Raw genomic sequence first — 14,914 nt, forward strand, 5'->3', positions numbered from 1 at the left:
GCTAGCAAACTATCGGCAACTAAACAAGCTAACATTAGCCACAGTAAATCGCAAAGAAACGCACATTGCATTGATCAAGTTTTTCTTTAAGATACTTAGCTAAATAAATATGTATTTTTAATAAGAGTTAAACCACATACAAGCCACAGTTCTAACGTTACAATACCACTGAGGAAATGCAACAAACAAGCTGAGCTGCTGCTAACGTTAATGTTAAGCTAAAAACCCAGCCCGACAGTTTTACCATAATGTTAGCTAGATGTGTTAACACCACACCTCATGGAACTACCACATAACATGCCACATTCGTAAACTCACCCATAATGTCAAGCATCGGCTGCAGGTGGCAAAAGTATTAGGCTACTTCTCTGTCCTCTCTATACTACTGCTGAGGTTTTCCTTGGTGAGAGTCGCAGGTTGGACTGTTGCTTATTGACTGTTCTTGGCAGAGGGAGTGTGGGTATGTCCGAGATTTCCTATAGAATTATTCCACAAGAAACAGTGCCTTAGGGTTACAACTGCGTAGTTTCTGTAACCTGAGGATATGTGTATATATGAGCTGCTACAGCATTATTTGTTGTGGTCATGGTTGGCAAAATAGGCTGGTGTAGCTAGCTGCTAACTTTTGCTTGTAAGCAACTTATCTTTTTAAATTTGACACCGCAAGTCACAGAATTTTTTCTGCACCTGTAGCCTACCCAACTTGACGTGAACACTACTTTGTTTTTCACACCTTACCAAGAGCACATTTAGCACTTGTTAAATTTTTGTTGCCATGTTCAATGTTGTGTTAGCATGCTACATAGCTCATTTTACCTTTGACAAGTAGACATAGGTAAACACACCCAGTTTCAATGTTTAGGGAGCAACTTTTGGCAGGAAAGCATTGTGGTGAAATATCTAAAACATACAGTAGGCTATCATTTACAATGTGTGCTAGATGGAGAAGTTTAAGCTTGATAATACTAGATGCAGGGCCTGAATTTCAGTGTGTGATTGCGAGTATTGCGTATCATTTCATCAATTCTCACTGCTATAGCAATTATAATGCGAGAAATTCCCGCACAAAGTCACAGCTTTGTCTCATAATGTTCAGCCATCCTTTGCACCGGTGCGGAATCATGAGGGGAATGCTCTCTGCCTGGAAGCACTGCATTGACTTACACATGAAAGTATATATAGTATATATAGTATATGATGTTCATTGTACACACCTGTAAAATTTCTACTTATAGTAATATCCACCTGTATATTATATTCAGTACATATCCAGCTGTAAATCTTGCTCACAATACTTGTTATCTATATTTTATAGTCATAGGACAAACCCATCTGTAATATTCTGTTTATAATATTATTCATTTCCATATTTATTCACTTATGCACTTATGAAACCATTGTATATTATGAAACCATTGTATATATCCTGCACTTACTGCTATTGCACTTCTGGTTAGACCTAAGCTGCATTTTGTTGCCTTGTACCTGTACATGTGTAATGACAATAAAGTTGAATCTAATCTAATCTAATCTAATCTAATCCACTTGTGTGGAACCCATTCAGAAAAGATGACGACAGCAGAGACAGACTGCCATCTGGAATACTAAACATTATCTAGGTAAGTATGAAAGTGGCATCCTGCGAAATTTGGTTATCTGTTAGAGACTGGCTTGCCAACTCCACACGGGTTTGATAATTACATCTCTTTTTTTTTTTATCAACCAGCTTTATTGTGCTTCATTTCACTCGCACAAAACATATCCAACCACTTTTTCTAAGATTAGGGGTAGTGAGAGGAGTGTGTAAGACTTTAAGGTTGACCACTGTTCAGGACCCACATGTACAAGAGTAGGCCATTTCTTTTGCATTGAAAGTAATAAAGAAGTTCAGGGCATCACCGAGAACAGAAGTAAGGCATGGTGGAAAGAGTCTTTTTTGGGGGCCAGTCCCAGAATGATGGCAGCATTAAAGCTATTAAAGCTAAAGCTATTAAAGCCGTGAAGCTAAACAGTTTCTGTGATAACAGAATCATGGACGGAATTGCTAAATTGAGAATTTAAAAAAGCTGTAAAACAGATTTCATAGGGCTCGGCATTAAGTCAACGTTAAAAGCTAACTGGAGATTATAAAATATGACTACGTCTAAATTACCAGCCAAGCCGCCTCACTGTAACTTGTTTGAAAAATGTCTTAAAAATACATTCAGATTTTTTGGCGCATTGGCTTAGGCCTGGTAGGTTGTAATGTATAATACAGGGCACAGATTGCAGTAAATACTCCTACCTTTGTCCTTGACTAAGGCAGTGGTCCGGGGGCTGCACTGTGGATACCCAACAGGTCATAAATAGTCAGAATGAGAAGAGGGAGAGCAAATCTCACAGGCATGAATACAGTCTAACTTAAATGTAGCAATACTTCTGCTGTGACCTATAATCAGTTGCACTCATTTATGCCTGACTGTAAAAGGAGTTCCTTGTGAGTGACAGCTCCTCAGAATTACTGCACGTCAGTAGGTATGTCACAGCCGTTTGGCCTCTGTTGTGCTGTTGTAGTGTTTTTCCCAGTATCAAGCTCAGCTAAGTGAATCTAGCCTCCTCATCCACAGCCGGTAGCAGTGCAGGAATCTGGTCTGACTGCACCAAGCATGCACAGACCAGCGCAGGAATCCTCTACAGGCTCTCTGCAAGTCAGGAATGTAATTCAGTACCGTGACGTCACCAAGGGGGGAAGTAAATAATTACAGTTACTTCCTCCTTACTGTACAGTAGAGTGGTTTTAACTGACACACTTTTAACTTTTGTTAAAATTCCAAGACATACTGTATATATATCAAGTGTTAGTATTAAAAATATAGTGCCTAGTTTCTGTCTCTCCATGAGGAATTCTAAGTAATGACAACATTTTTGTCGGTGCATCCACATAACACAAGCCTTCCGTGAACGCGCTTCACCCCCACCCCTCTTCCACCCAGTTGCTACATAGCCAAGGAGGATATGCAGGATTTAAAAAACATGATGAACTCTTCAGAAGAGGTAATTTTCTTTACTCGAGTTTCTCTGCGCCAAAGTCGCCGGACAACGCCAATTTCAAAACATGGCCATACTGAAAAATAAAGAAAGAGTTTTGTGGAGCAGATACTCTTAACTGGCTTTGTATCAACTCATTTGGCAATTGCTTGAATGTAACAGACATTCATTATCATAAAAAAGTGACGCACTAAAGCTTTAACACTACTGAATGTGACATTTTGTTTATTTACTTTTTAATCACAGATTATATAAATTCATACCTTTTAGAGTTTAGAAAAATAATGATGTCTCTGTTCTATTTAAATGTCCCAGTAAGCCATGATAGTGTGACATGGAGCCAGCATGAACAATATCAAGACCCTGAAACTAAATTAAGCCTTTATTAATGTTATTATCAAATGTGTGTTTTTCCAAGTGACATGTCAAAATATCCTTTAAAGCATTAACACATCTGTCTACATCAGCAAAATATTACTGACCTATGAGCAAAATGAAAAAAAAACTACAAACACGCTTATTATGATGTAATATATAAACACAGATCCTCATGAAAGTTTCGTAAATAGAAGCCATTGTGTGTCTTTTGATCACAGTCCCGTGAAAGGTGACTCTGCTGTGAGATTGGTTGGTTGTTGTCTTCCTCTCAGGTTTTGGATCTTTATTTGTATGAGCTGTTACAGGAAACCGTTTTAATCACCCATGAATCACAGAAATCGTGCTAACTTAAAGACAATATCATACTTGCATGGAAAAAACATATTACTCCAGCTGAATGTAAATATATTTAACTTTTGTCTTAGGTCCATTGTTCCCAACACAGCTTACAATGTGTACCGGTAGTTTGTTGTGTTTAATGATTGATGGCCTGCTAGCATGAAACAATGCTAATGAGCTAACTTTAAGATAGCTAACGGACAGATTTTATTTACATTGTTTATTTATTTATATTTATTACATTTATTTATTATTACATAAAATGTTTCTTATAAAGTGTTTGACAAATACATTTTTAAAAAGAGCCCGCAGGAATTGGGATACAATATTTCTGGGACTGACAAACTCTTTGTAAAAAACCATGAATGCTGCCCCCCCCCCCAGCACGGGAGATCAATTAAGCCTGGAGCCTGTTATGTTAAACGGCTAAATGGTTTTGTGTTTGTGTTTGAACTGATAAAATCAGAGCAGCGTTTAACCAGTCAACTGAACCCCTGAGCTAACAGGCCTAATTGAACACCATGCTACTGGCTGTGTGTGTGTGTGTGTGTGTGTGTGTGTGTGTGTGTGTGTGTGTGTGCGTGTGTGATTGCACTTTGGTTTAAGACAGACAAACATTGCTAAAAAATAAAACAATACAATACCTTCCCCTCCAAGTCTGCAAATGTAACCAGTGACCATATAGACAATGTGTATGGATTTCAGTGAGTTGAAAGCAGCCTACTGTGAGTGGCCCAGCACCCAGCAGTGAAAACGAGCCTTGTGCTACTCGGTTTATCAAGCTAGCCTACTGTGTGCTGCCATAGACTGGGACACAATGAGGGCTTAGCTGATGGGGGGACCTCATGGGTAAATTGAAGCATTTAAAAAGAAGCTGTGTTCAGCAGTAATCTGATCCACACCTGACTGGGGCTCTGCATTCCGGTCTGACTGAGGGAAGAGTTCACAATGATCAGAGAAACTGCTACAAAGGGCCGGCACAAAGGAGATCTGAAGAAAATGTAAAAAAAAAAAAAAAAAAAGTAATTCTGAAAATGCGTTTAGAAAGAGAAAATGAACAAGAGAGAAATTTCAATTTTCATTCCATTTTATTGAATCTTTTCATTTACATTTTATGAAATCATACATACAGTACATACAGTTAACATTATAAACAGAGTGTTTCAAAGATGTTGTTGCTGTTTTTGTTAGACGGTTTTTGATAGAAGTTTCAAAAACTGTGTGCATTGTTCAACTGTACCTGGAGAAAAGCCAAGTCCCCAGAAGGAATTCAGTTATTGCTGTGAGAGGACGAAAGCAGATCTTTCAACAGATAAAAGTCACGTTTTCCAGAATTATTTATTTATTTACATAAATATTCCTGATAGAAACTGATTTACGGCGCATCATTCAAGAAAGCCTGTTGTAAGTAGGCTAGTCTTATCCTGGACTGCTGCTCAGTGGAGAAACTTTGACTCAAGTCACGTGGAAGAAACCCAGAGAAATTAATCAATCTTCCAGTGCGAGGATCATAGTTCCATAGTCATCATCACTCAGCCCCATCTGCCACTGCTATACATATGTTGATGTGCTTCCCTGTACTGCTCTTTGTCAATACACTGCATGTCAGATGCACGAGAGCAAGAGAGGGGGAAGTAAGAGAGCAGAAGGTAATGCCATTTAATGGACGGCATTACCAGACAGTATTAGACACCAATAATTACATCTAACCATGTCTGGTAAGACGCCTATCAACAGGCTGGAAGGATGACCTCTGAGCTTTCACCTGTGCAAAAGAGGAAGAAGAGAGATGGAGGGAACAGAGCAGTGTAGCAGAAAATGGTTGAAATGAGCAGTTCCTCTTTTGTTGCAACCGAAGATTCTATACACGCTAAACTTTCACTATTTGCCCGTTTTGATTGGCCAAGCATGCAGAGCAAGAATGAAGCCATAAGTGAACACACCAAGTCATGAAGCAAAGTACAGTAGGCTTGGTAAATTCTTTCTTTTCCAGTCTTCTACATTAATACACAAATATGCGATGGCAACACAAAGAAAAGGGACAATTGGAGGGGGGGGGAGCTATTTCATGTTTCTGTGGCTTTAATAATGGAGCTGGGTGGCCAAATAAAGGTGCGGCTCAATATTTGCGGGGTTATTCTCCCTCCTTAAACAAACATTAGGTCTCTGCTCGTTCCATGTCTATTATTTGCCAGTTTCTATGGTCTGTTTGAAGGATTTACCTATTAAATTAAAATTTTAGTCCAGACATGGATCAACATTGTTTGTCTTCAGTTATATTTCATCTCCATTGTTTCAAATCAAAGCCGCAAAAAATCTGTGTATATTTTACATTCTAGCGTGCCTAACACACTACCAAAAGTCATTTTTTTGTTGTAGGGACTCCATTTTGTGTCTAAGCACTTTTGTGGTGAAAAGCTTGGGAAGCTGGGAGGAGGCCACCACATCTGTAGTTCAGGTTTTTTACCACTCTCAGGTGAGCTCATGTGTCAGTTTCAGGATGTGCCACGCAGTAAGTCTAGTCGGACCAACCCGCCACACAACACAAAGACCAACGCTGTTCAGGGGAGGGAACAGGGAAATGAAGCCCTGCAGGACCGGTGGAACCATCAACCAACTGCTATTCTTCAACTTGGGTGGGGTTGGGTTGCCATAAAAGGTTTTTATTAAACAGGGAAGTAAGTAAAAAATTTAAAACAAGACCATTTACTGCATGAAAGATCTCCTCTTTCTCATTTCTACTGCAACAATCTCAAACTGTTTTCAAAATAAAAGTTTCAGTCATAAATATGTATGTATTTTTATACAAACTATGTCCTGTCTGTCAACACTGTGCATCATCTGTGACGTTTTTTGCCACCCCAGAATACAGAGCCAATCCTGTTAACAAGGTTTACCATTCAGTGACATCTAAGGAGTCCTGCAGACATTGTTTTGGGATTAAACATTTGAGCGCCGTAGAACACAGAGTCACCCAGGAAACATCGTTACCAGACAGTGTTAGAACAACAGTTGTACAATCCAGCACTGTAAGGTAAGATGGATCCTGAGAGCCATTTTTAGCTGCTGCTGCTGCTGCTGCTGCTGTTAGGAGTAGTAAGTATTTTAGCCGATCCAGGCCAGGAGCACGTTGCCGCTAACGTTGCTAAAGCGGTTTGGCTGATTGCAGATGACTATCATCATCATTACCAGGCAGTATTAGAGAAAGTGATAATATCCAATGCTGCCTCGTAAGATGGAGATAATCACCCTAACATCTTATTACTAAACGGATGGAATAGGTTGGGATAACTTTGGTTGTAGAACATAATGTGTGAGTGCCAGTTATTAAATGTTAATGAATGAATGACGGAAACTGATTTGGGAGTGAGTAGTAAACCTAATCATAAATACCTTTGAAAGAAAGGGGAACTCAACCTTAAATGATTAGAGTATATGTGTACGTAAGAGGAAAAAAAGTGAGTATTCCGACACAGCCTAAAATATCGAGTGAGGTTACGTAGTTTTATGGTAACAAAGTTGTATATTAAACTAAGCCATGTATTGCCTAAAAATATCACTGTAAAAAGGCGTCAGGAAGTCTATATTTGGAGACCACCTCTCTATAGTATAATTGCTGAGCCCTTGTTGTGGTTTTCAGCTTAAACTCGCTGTCACAGAAGACTGGGCCACAGTAGTTGTTAATGATTGCCCAAACCTGTTCCGACTAGTCTAAATCTATGGCACCGCAAAGTTGGGAGGCCTGCTTTTTACACAATACATGGCAGTTACTAAGTTTAAACGCCGCACGTCGTGCACCTTCACTTCAAATTGTCACCAAGTCAAAAGCAGGTCAGCCTCGGGGAGCTGTTTCTGTTCAACATCACATCCTGCCAGAAGAGTAATTGTGTTTTTACGTTGCAACATACTCTTCTGTCTCTCTCTGTTTCAACAGATGTTTTATGGAATGGAAGAAATGAAAAGCCAATTTTTTCTTTTTTGTTTTCCGTTGGTGGACCTCTTAGGCTGTCTTTGTGTTTGCTGAATGATGAAAGGCTAATGGAATGCTGCTCAGCTCGACCTGAGCCGACGCTGTGTATGCAGAAGGTCACTGAAACGGCCCTCGTTTGCTGAATAACATGGATCATTCACAGGTACACTGCGTGAAATCCTCACACCCCATACTACTGACATTTTAATATCCACGTTAAACATTAAATAAATAAAATCTTATTATCTAGTTATTCTAAAAAGTCACTGTACTTTATATCTTGTCACATTAGATATACAATATACTTCAACCAATTACGTGTAGTTTGACTTTGGAAAGTTCCCCTTTTCTTTCAACAAAGATTTGATTGTTCAAAGCATTTAAAATCAGCCCTCTCTTTTACAAAGTGACTAAGTTTCTCTCGGAACAAAAGCCCAAATAAAAAGAGATGAGACATTATTGTGTTCATTAAGAAAGAACAGGTTTCTAGTCATCCTGTAAGCAATGCAAAAGTAGAGCACATGAGAGAGGGGGGGGAGGGCGGGGAGTATAAGGGAGGGAAAAGTTCAGGGAAAGAAGGTGAAGGAAAATGGAGAATGCACCTGTAACCTTACCGTCATGAAAGGTACCCCCAAGGAAAGAATGTAACAAAACCAAAGTAAAGTGAGTACGTTTGGAGGGAGGGGGCTGAAAAAAAGAAAGAGAAAAAAAGATTTAAAATTTCCACCCTGCTGCCTGAGAACGCTTCGTCTTCCTCTCGATCAGTCAGGCCCCATGAAATGAGAAAGCCAAGCAGACCTGCTCTCCCAGACTCTATTTAGTTAATCATCAGCATTATAAACCAGTGCTGCAGGCCCTCTGAGGAAGAAAAGAGGGGGAGAGAGAGAGAGAAAGAAAGAGTGAAAAAAAGATTAGCCCAGAAAATTCTAGCTGGTAGAAAACAAGCTGTTAAAAATAACAGTACTTGAACAAAGTAGAGCGTGTTACCTTTCGAAATATCTAACCAACCCCTACGTCCCAAAAAATTGGTCTTAATTTGTCCTCCATTTGTCCAAATACTTCTTCTTCTGTTCCCTCGTGGTTAAAAACGGCCAAACTTTTCCCATTGTTGTACACGGTGCAGTGTGGGAGTCTTAACCGCTCATGGCTGCCCACGCTTTTTGCCTGTTGGAAGTGAGGCGTGATCAGGTAACTCTGCCCTCTGTGCTGGAATGTGACTCCACTGTGAAGTCAACCCGATAGGTAAACTGGCCTGGCCCTTAATCAATAGTTGCTGTCTTTGTGAGAAAACAATGGTAGGGAAACCCAAAACCATATTTAACTCCGGACCTTATCTTAACGGCACCTAATTGGGCCTTGAGACCACTGAGGGGCAGCCTGGTTTACGGGATATTTAGGCCATGACACTGCTTATCATCCATGTGCCACTGCAGTACTTCTAAATGTATACTTAGTGATTTACATTGGTCGATGCTAGCGGTAGTAGCTCCTCCCCCTTGCTCAGTGTGCTTTCACCTTTCTGTTTTGAATATTTTAAATGAAGCACTAACATATTCAACTAATTTGATTATTGAAAGGGATTCGGAAATTTACTGTGCTTCTTAATGCCTTCTACATATTTCAATTCAAGCTACCCATCCACCCCTCCTCATCCTGGACAGGTTTCTTTTGCATTCTATCAAAAAAACAGTAGAAAAGTAAAATCTGTCAGAAATGAATATTTAAATATTATTATCTCCCATGAGGCACAAAATGTAACATTATGTCTTTTGAAGTTTGTTGCCAAAAAGAGGAAATTCTTGTTTAAATTAGTAAACTGTAAGAAGAAAACATCTTGAATTATATTAATATCATGATGGCTTCTTAATTAAAAGGGCCAACAAAATCCCTTAAATGTTAGCATAGCATTGACTTTTTAAAATGGCCCTGGCCCATAATGCAGTGTCATTTACCCTTTCAACTGAATCCAACCACATCTTTAACTTAACCTCTCACCCCACGAGGTGGTAAGCCCTACACTCTCTTTTAATTTCAAACCTGTGACTCAAACACAAGCAAACAACATCAAAATCACTCAACCATTTCCTCTCATTTCCCAATCGTTAAATCTGGCTTTCTGTTGAAATTCTACTCTGCACTTCCCGCCCTGCTGCCATACGTTGGCAGAGTGACTAGCCCTCATGTGACTTGCAGCTATTCAGGTGTATGAAAGAAATGAACAAATGTTGCTCTTTCCACCAATCACAATCTTCCACCTCGCTCTGCACTCGCTGCTGTACAGTATGTGGTCGACATTTTCCCTCCATTTTCCCTTCTCCTTCCCAGACTGCAACAGCCCTCCTCTGCTCAAAAAGACCTTAAGAGCAGCTTAGAAGACTTAATAATGTATAGCTTCTATCTCATGGAAATGATCTGCTCGGACAAGTCCTATGCTGCAGTCTGTCTGAACTTAACCCAACCTCAGAGGCAAGGAAAACGGATGAGCAGACATTTTACGCCCGACACACATCCATTTCATAACAGAATCTTTTTTTCATTTCAAAAGCGCAAGAAATAGGCATTATTCTATCAAATATATTCCTTAAAAAGCCAACAAAAGGAAAGCAGTAAGCAGTCAACATTATAAACAAAAACTCTAGGGAACATCTCCAAAGATTAACCAACAGTTTGTGGAAATAAGTTGCCAAATGAGTTTAGAATTAACACTTAACAACAAAGTTTGTTAAACCTATCAGGTATTACTATCTGATTATTAATAGGTAAAGCGGTTTCATACCGTGGATGTCTCCTTGTGAAGCTGATTTTAAAGCTCTAAAAGGAGTCAGCCTCCGTCCTCATATCCTTTGACAAGTCTGGCAGTTTGCCTTTACCTGCCCCAACTGGTCTATCCAGTTTAGGAATGAGCGTTGGCTTCTATTGTTTCCTCTTCTTTCTCCCCGGTTAAATGGAGCTGGAATTTGATACACATTATTTTCGCTTCCCATCGAAACTAGCTAGACCCTCCTATATCAGCACACAATCGCAGAGGGTTCTATACGCTGACCTAATTTCCTGATCTTAGCCGATGAACAAATGTCCGTAAAGTTTTAACTGTTGACGCTGATCAACAGGTTATGACGACAGCTCGAGTCTTAAAGATGGAGAATGAAGACAAAGAAGGGAACACATTAGTGCATTTACCCAGTCTTTTCCCAGGTGTGGTCACCGAGCCAGAAACCCAAGACAAGAGGCATCATTGTATAAGAGCTCTTGACGCCCCGTTGGCTAGTCTTCCTCTTTCCTGCTCCTGCTGAAGGACAGTCGACCTCTGGAGTGGCGGGTAGGAAGAAAAAAAAGTCGTCCCTTTTCAGGTAGATGCAACCGTAGAGTAAGAGGAAGAGCCAAACCCCGGAACACAACCAACCAGTTTGAAGCGCGTCAGCTCTCTTCCTGCTGCCCGAGCAGAACTTGTTTTTTTCCAGGTGCTCTCGTCTGCGGTGTTAGGCGGGTAAGCTTCTCAAGAAGACAGAGGCTGAATTTGTAAAGGGCTTGGTTTACATGTAGTCTGACCCCCCCTCCTCCCCTTCCCCCCACAGGTGTAATTTTCAAGTCGCAGCCAATCTCCTTAGCCTCTTGCGCCCACAGGTGTGTCCCCCTCGCTGTCTTTAACCAATGGTGGTTCAGACGAAACTCCCCCCCCCCACAACCCCTCCTACCCTCTGACTCCCACCCCACCGGTTTGCTCACCTCCGCCCTCCCCATGAGCCCCCAGGTACCTTGTTGTGTGTTTTTTATGATGTCAGCTCAGGCTTCTGTGGGAACAATCTCCTCTGTTCCTATTACAACACAGACAACAGCTAAAGAACCATCATCCTCAACTGCCGGACACACCCATCCTGTCCAAGCAGAGAAAATAAATCATTAGGCCAAAACGCTGCGAGGGACCGGTATTAAAAAACATGTATCTGTGAGGTATTATCACATGTATAAACCATTGCCTACTTCTTAGCTGTATAAGTCCGTCATAACCTGAAATACCTGCCCTTTGGTCTCATGCATCTCTTTGTGTCCACACGCCTCTTTTGTCCTAAGCTGAGTTACAGCGAGAGCGACAGGTGAACAAAGTGCAGGTGAGTAAAACTTGAGTAAGACACACCCGTAGTTTGAGTCGTGGGAGATGGGGGAGCAGTGACAAGGGGGCTGGTGGGGCCCCTGGCCCCCAGGGGCAAACAGGGCCCTAATCCAAAACCTGGACAGGGTTTGGCTGGATGCTGGGCAAGGCAGCCACTTTCGGTCTCGAGGTGTAATTGTCGGGATTAGTCTCCCAACAATGAGCACAATGGCAGACCCGTATCCTGTTTCAGCAGAGGCGTGGCACAGGTTGCTGCAGAAATACGTTAACAAAGATGGAAGAAGGCAATTGTTTGAATCTTTAGGTTAAACAAACAGTAGTAGTCTGCGAAATACTGACCCAGACTACAATAAAATCCCTCATTATCCACCTATCAAACACCTTTACCTTTCAATAAAGCTCCATATTGACCTCAGTTCTGTACTGTAGATAATGAGTTGATTATTAAAAGCAGAAAAAATAGTAATAGAAAGTCTGTGCTTAAGCATTAAATGTTTTTTTTTGTCTTTTACCTTGTCAACCCTGAGTGAAGCTCAGTCTCTTCAAAGGGAGCAGTTAGTGAATTGCTCTGCTCTGAAAGGTTTTCATTGTTTAGGCCCTTCATTTGCATACCAAATGAGGTTTGGAGTCAAGGCAGAGGCCTGACCCGAACTTATTTGGGTACTGATGTCTATCTGGCCAGCCAGTCACGCAAGTCAGGATGTAAGGACATCCGTCAGCAGCATTGATTCAACAGCCTCAACAAACACAAACACACAGAGGCAAATTCTGCTGCATACACATACCCAAACTCCCACCTGCTAACACTTCTTGGCTTCTCCAAGGCCCTTATATGAAAAAATGAAGTAGGAACACCTTATAATAAAGAGGTGTTATGTAGGTATAAAAAATTATTTGTGTGCACAATTTTAGAAGTTGTTATCTCAAAATAAGAATTCTTGCACTGGGTTTAGCATAATGTATCACCTTCATGTCATTATGCTTGTATTGCCTTCACACACTGACTTTACCTTGAATTGCTTGGATTTAATGCAGCTGTATTTAAAGTTGTTTGAGAGCCAAACAAACATTTTACAGGAAAACAGATTTTTTCTCAGTAAAAACTTTGATACTGGAAATGACATCCAGTTCATAAAAACTTGTTAAAAGCGTTTAATGAATGTTGTCTTTGTTGTCTATTGCCAACTTATGGCTGATTGAATTTCTCAAGAAACATAAAGTATTACATTTTGTGAAGAAATCTATTTTGTTCTCCAGTATACCCCATAGCCTCCATAAAAAATAGGCAAAAATGTGTTTTTCTACATCATGAAGACAAATTTTCTGTCCCAGTATGCAGAGTGGCCTGTGATGGACTTTTTTCTGACTAACCTCCCACAGCTTTAGTTTTAGTTTTTTGGTCTTTAGAGACACACTGTGATCCTGAATGGGTCTGTGTACTGGATGTACCTACAGTATCAGACATCCTGGGGATCAAAAGATGAGATGAGAGAACGCTGGGACAAGTAAAACCTTGCTCACTGCAAAACAAGCCACTGGACAACAAGGTTTATATTTGTCTTTATAGTAACCCGACAGCGGTCGTGTGGATCCAAGTCTGGATAAATGCCACAGCTTGTCAACTGAGAAAAAGGAAAACAATGACTCATGTTTGTTTCATATTTCCCTGTGTGCTGTTGCAGAACATTTCCATGTAGCCCTTCACTAATCTGCATTCAGTATCCAAGGTGACTAGTAACGCTGGATATGTATCTCCCCTCAGGCCTCTAACTGAAGCCATAGCTTTTATGGTGCATAGCCAAATGAGAATCACAATACACACAAGAGGTGACCTTGAAGAGCATAGTAAGTCTTCTTAAAATAAAACCTGGAGAGTCCAAGAGAGTGCTGTTTGCTCATGAAACATATTGAACAACAATTTCACTTAACTTAACTGACTTTTAAAAATCAGTCTGCGGTTTAAAAAAAGTATAACAGAGCCAAATAATCTGTTTATCACTTATAAGTACCAAAACATTGTCATTTAAGTGAGTACAAGTGAGTGGCAGTGTGCTGGATTCTTCATTTCCTGCACATAATAACGTTTTTGATGAGATAGAGATAATAAGCAACAAGTCTCATTTTCATACAACACTTAAGTAAACTGAGAGAAGTTGCAACAGTAAAAGAAGGAAACACATTCTAGTTGTAAATATGTAAAATATTGTGGTATTATTTGGAAAATTGGTTGGTAGTAATGTGAAGCATCTAGTACTTGAATTGTGATAAGTAGGCTAAGATACAAGATAAATTCATGTAAATTGTTCCATTACTCACAAACTTGATGTGCAATTGCATATTGCATCATTGTAATGTACTATATTCTTGTAATAGCTCAGAACAAACTGGATAATGCAAATTTAGCTGGGCTGATGAGCTGGGCTGTCATCAAGAACAATAACCAATAGAGTCCAAGATCAGTCCAAGTCTGAACACTCAGACCCACAAGTCAGAGATAACAGGAAAAAATGAGTCAAGCTCGAGACTTATCTGGAGTAAAACGGTCCAGCCCTGCTGCTGGGCATGTACAACTCATACCGTTCATCTTCTACCTCTTTGGGGAAGTATCTTTATCAACAACTGTGGAGACAGACTGGGTTCAAACAGAATAGACAAAAAAAAACCTGCAGTATTCAAGGTTGATTTAGAATTTGAATGTCAGTGTTATGAATCAAGCTTTCAAGGTTTTTAAACTATTTGGTAAAGTCCTATATCAGGAATATTTTGGATATTGCATTATACATATTGCATCTTCAGAGACTGTCCACTAGAAAAAAACGTAACCTGCATTGCAACTGTCAACTAGAACATCGTATGCAGAAGGACTCAGATGGATTATGTTTAAAAAATAAAAAGGTAAATGTATACTATAATGGATAACTAACAGCATTTTGATGCAAGGCTGTGTGCGGATACTTTGCTTTGCATGTCATGTAGTAAATAGGCACCTTATACTGCAAACCAGACTGATTTTGAACAATATCCTGTGTGTTATAACAAATTCATCAGTAAAGAATACTGAACAACATATATCCCCATTCTCTGAATGG

The 14,914-nt window shown here is 40.1% G+C and overlaps 1 protein-coding gene and 1 long non-coding RNA gene across 2 annotated transcripts in view; one reads left to right on the plus strand and one right to left on the minus strand.

Annotated features, from left to right (window-relative positions):
- Positions 1-419, minus strand: part of ttll10 (tubulin tyrosine ligase-like family, member 10) — a 16,165-nt gene extending 15,746 nt beyond the window's left edge. Inside the window, exon 1 of the mRNA XM_032520418.1 lies at positions 319-419. The gene's annotated coding sequence lies outside the window, so the exon portion shown is untranslated. The remainder of the gene's footprint in view (positions 1-318) is intronic.
- A 4,523-nt stretch (positions 420-4,942) lies between these two features.
- Positions 4,943-13,056, plus strand: LOC116692266 (uncharacterized). The gene is made up of 3 exons (XR_004332672.1): positions 4,943-5,067; positions 8,192-8,203; positions 13,046-13,056. It is a non-coding gene; the product is annotated as an uncharacterized LOC116692266 (long non-coding RNA).
- The last annotated feature ends 1,858 nt before the right edge of the window (positions 13,057-14,914 follow it).

This window comes from Etheostoma spectabile, chromosome 7 (assembly GCF_008692095.1).
Source record: "Etheostoma spectabile isolate EspeVRDwgs_2016 chromosome 7, UIUC_Espe_1.0, whole genome shotgun sequence".
Lineage (NCBI taxonomy): Eukaryota > Metazoa > Chordata > Actinopteri > Perciformes > Percidae > Etheostoma > Etheostoma spectabile.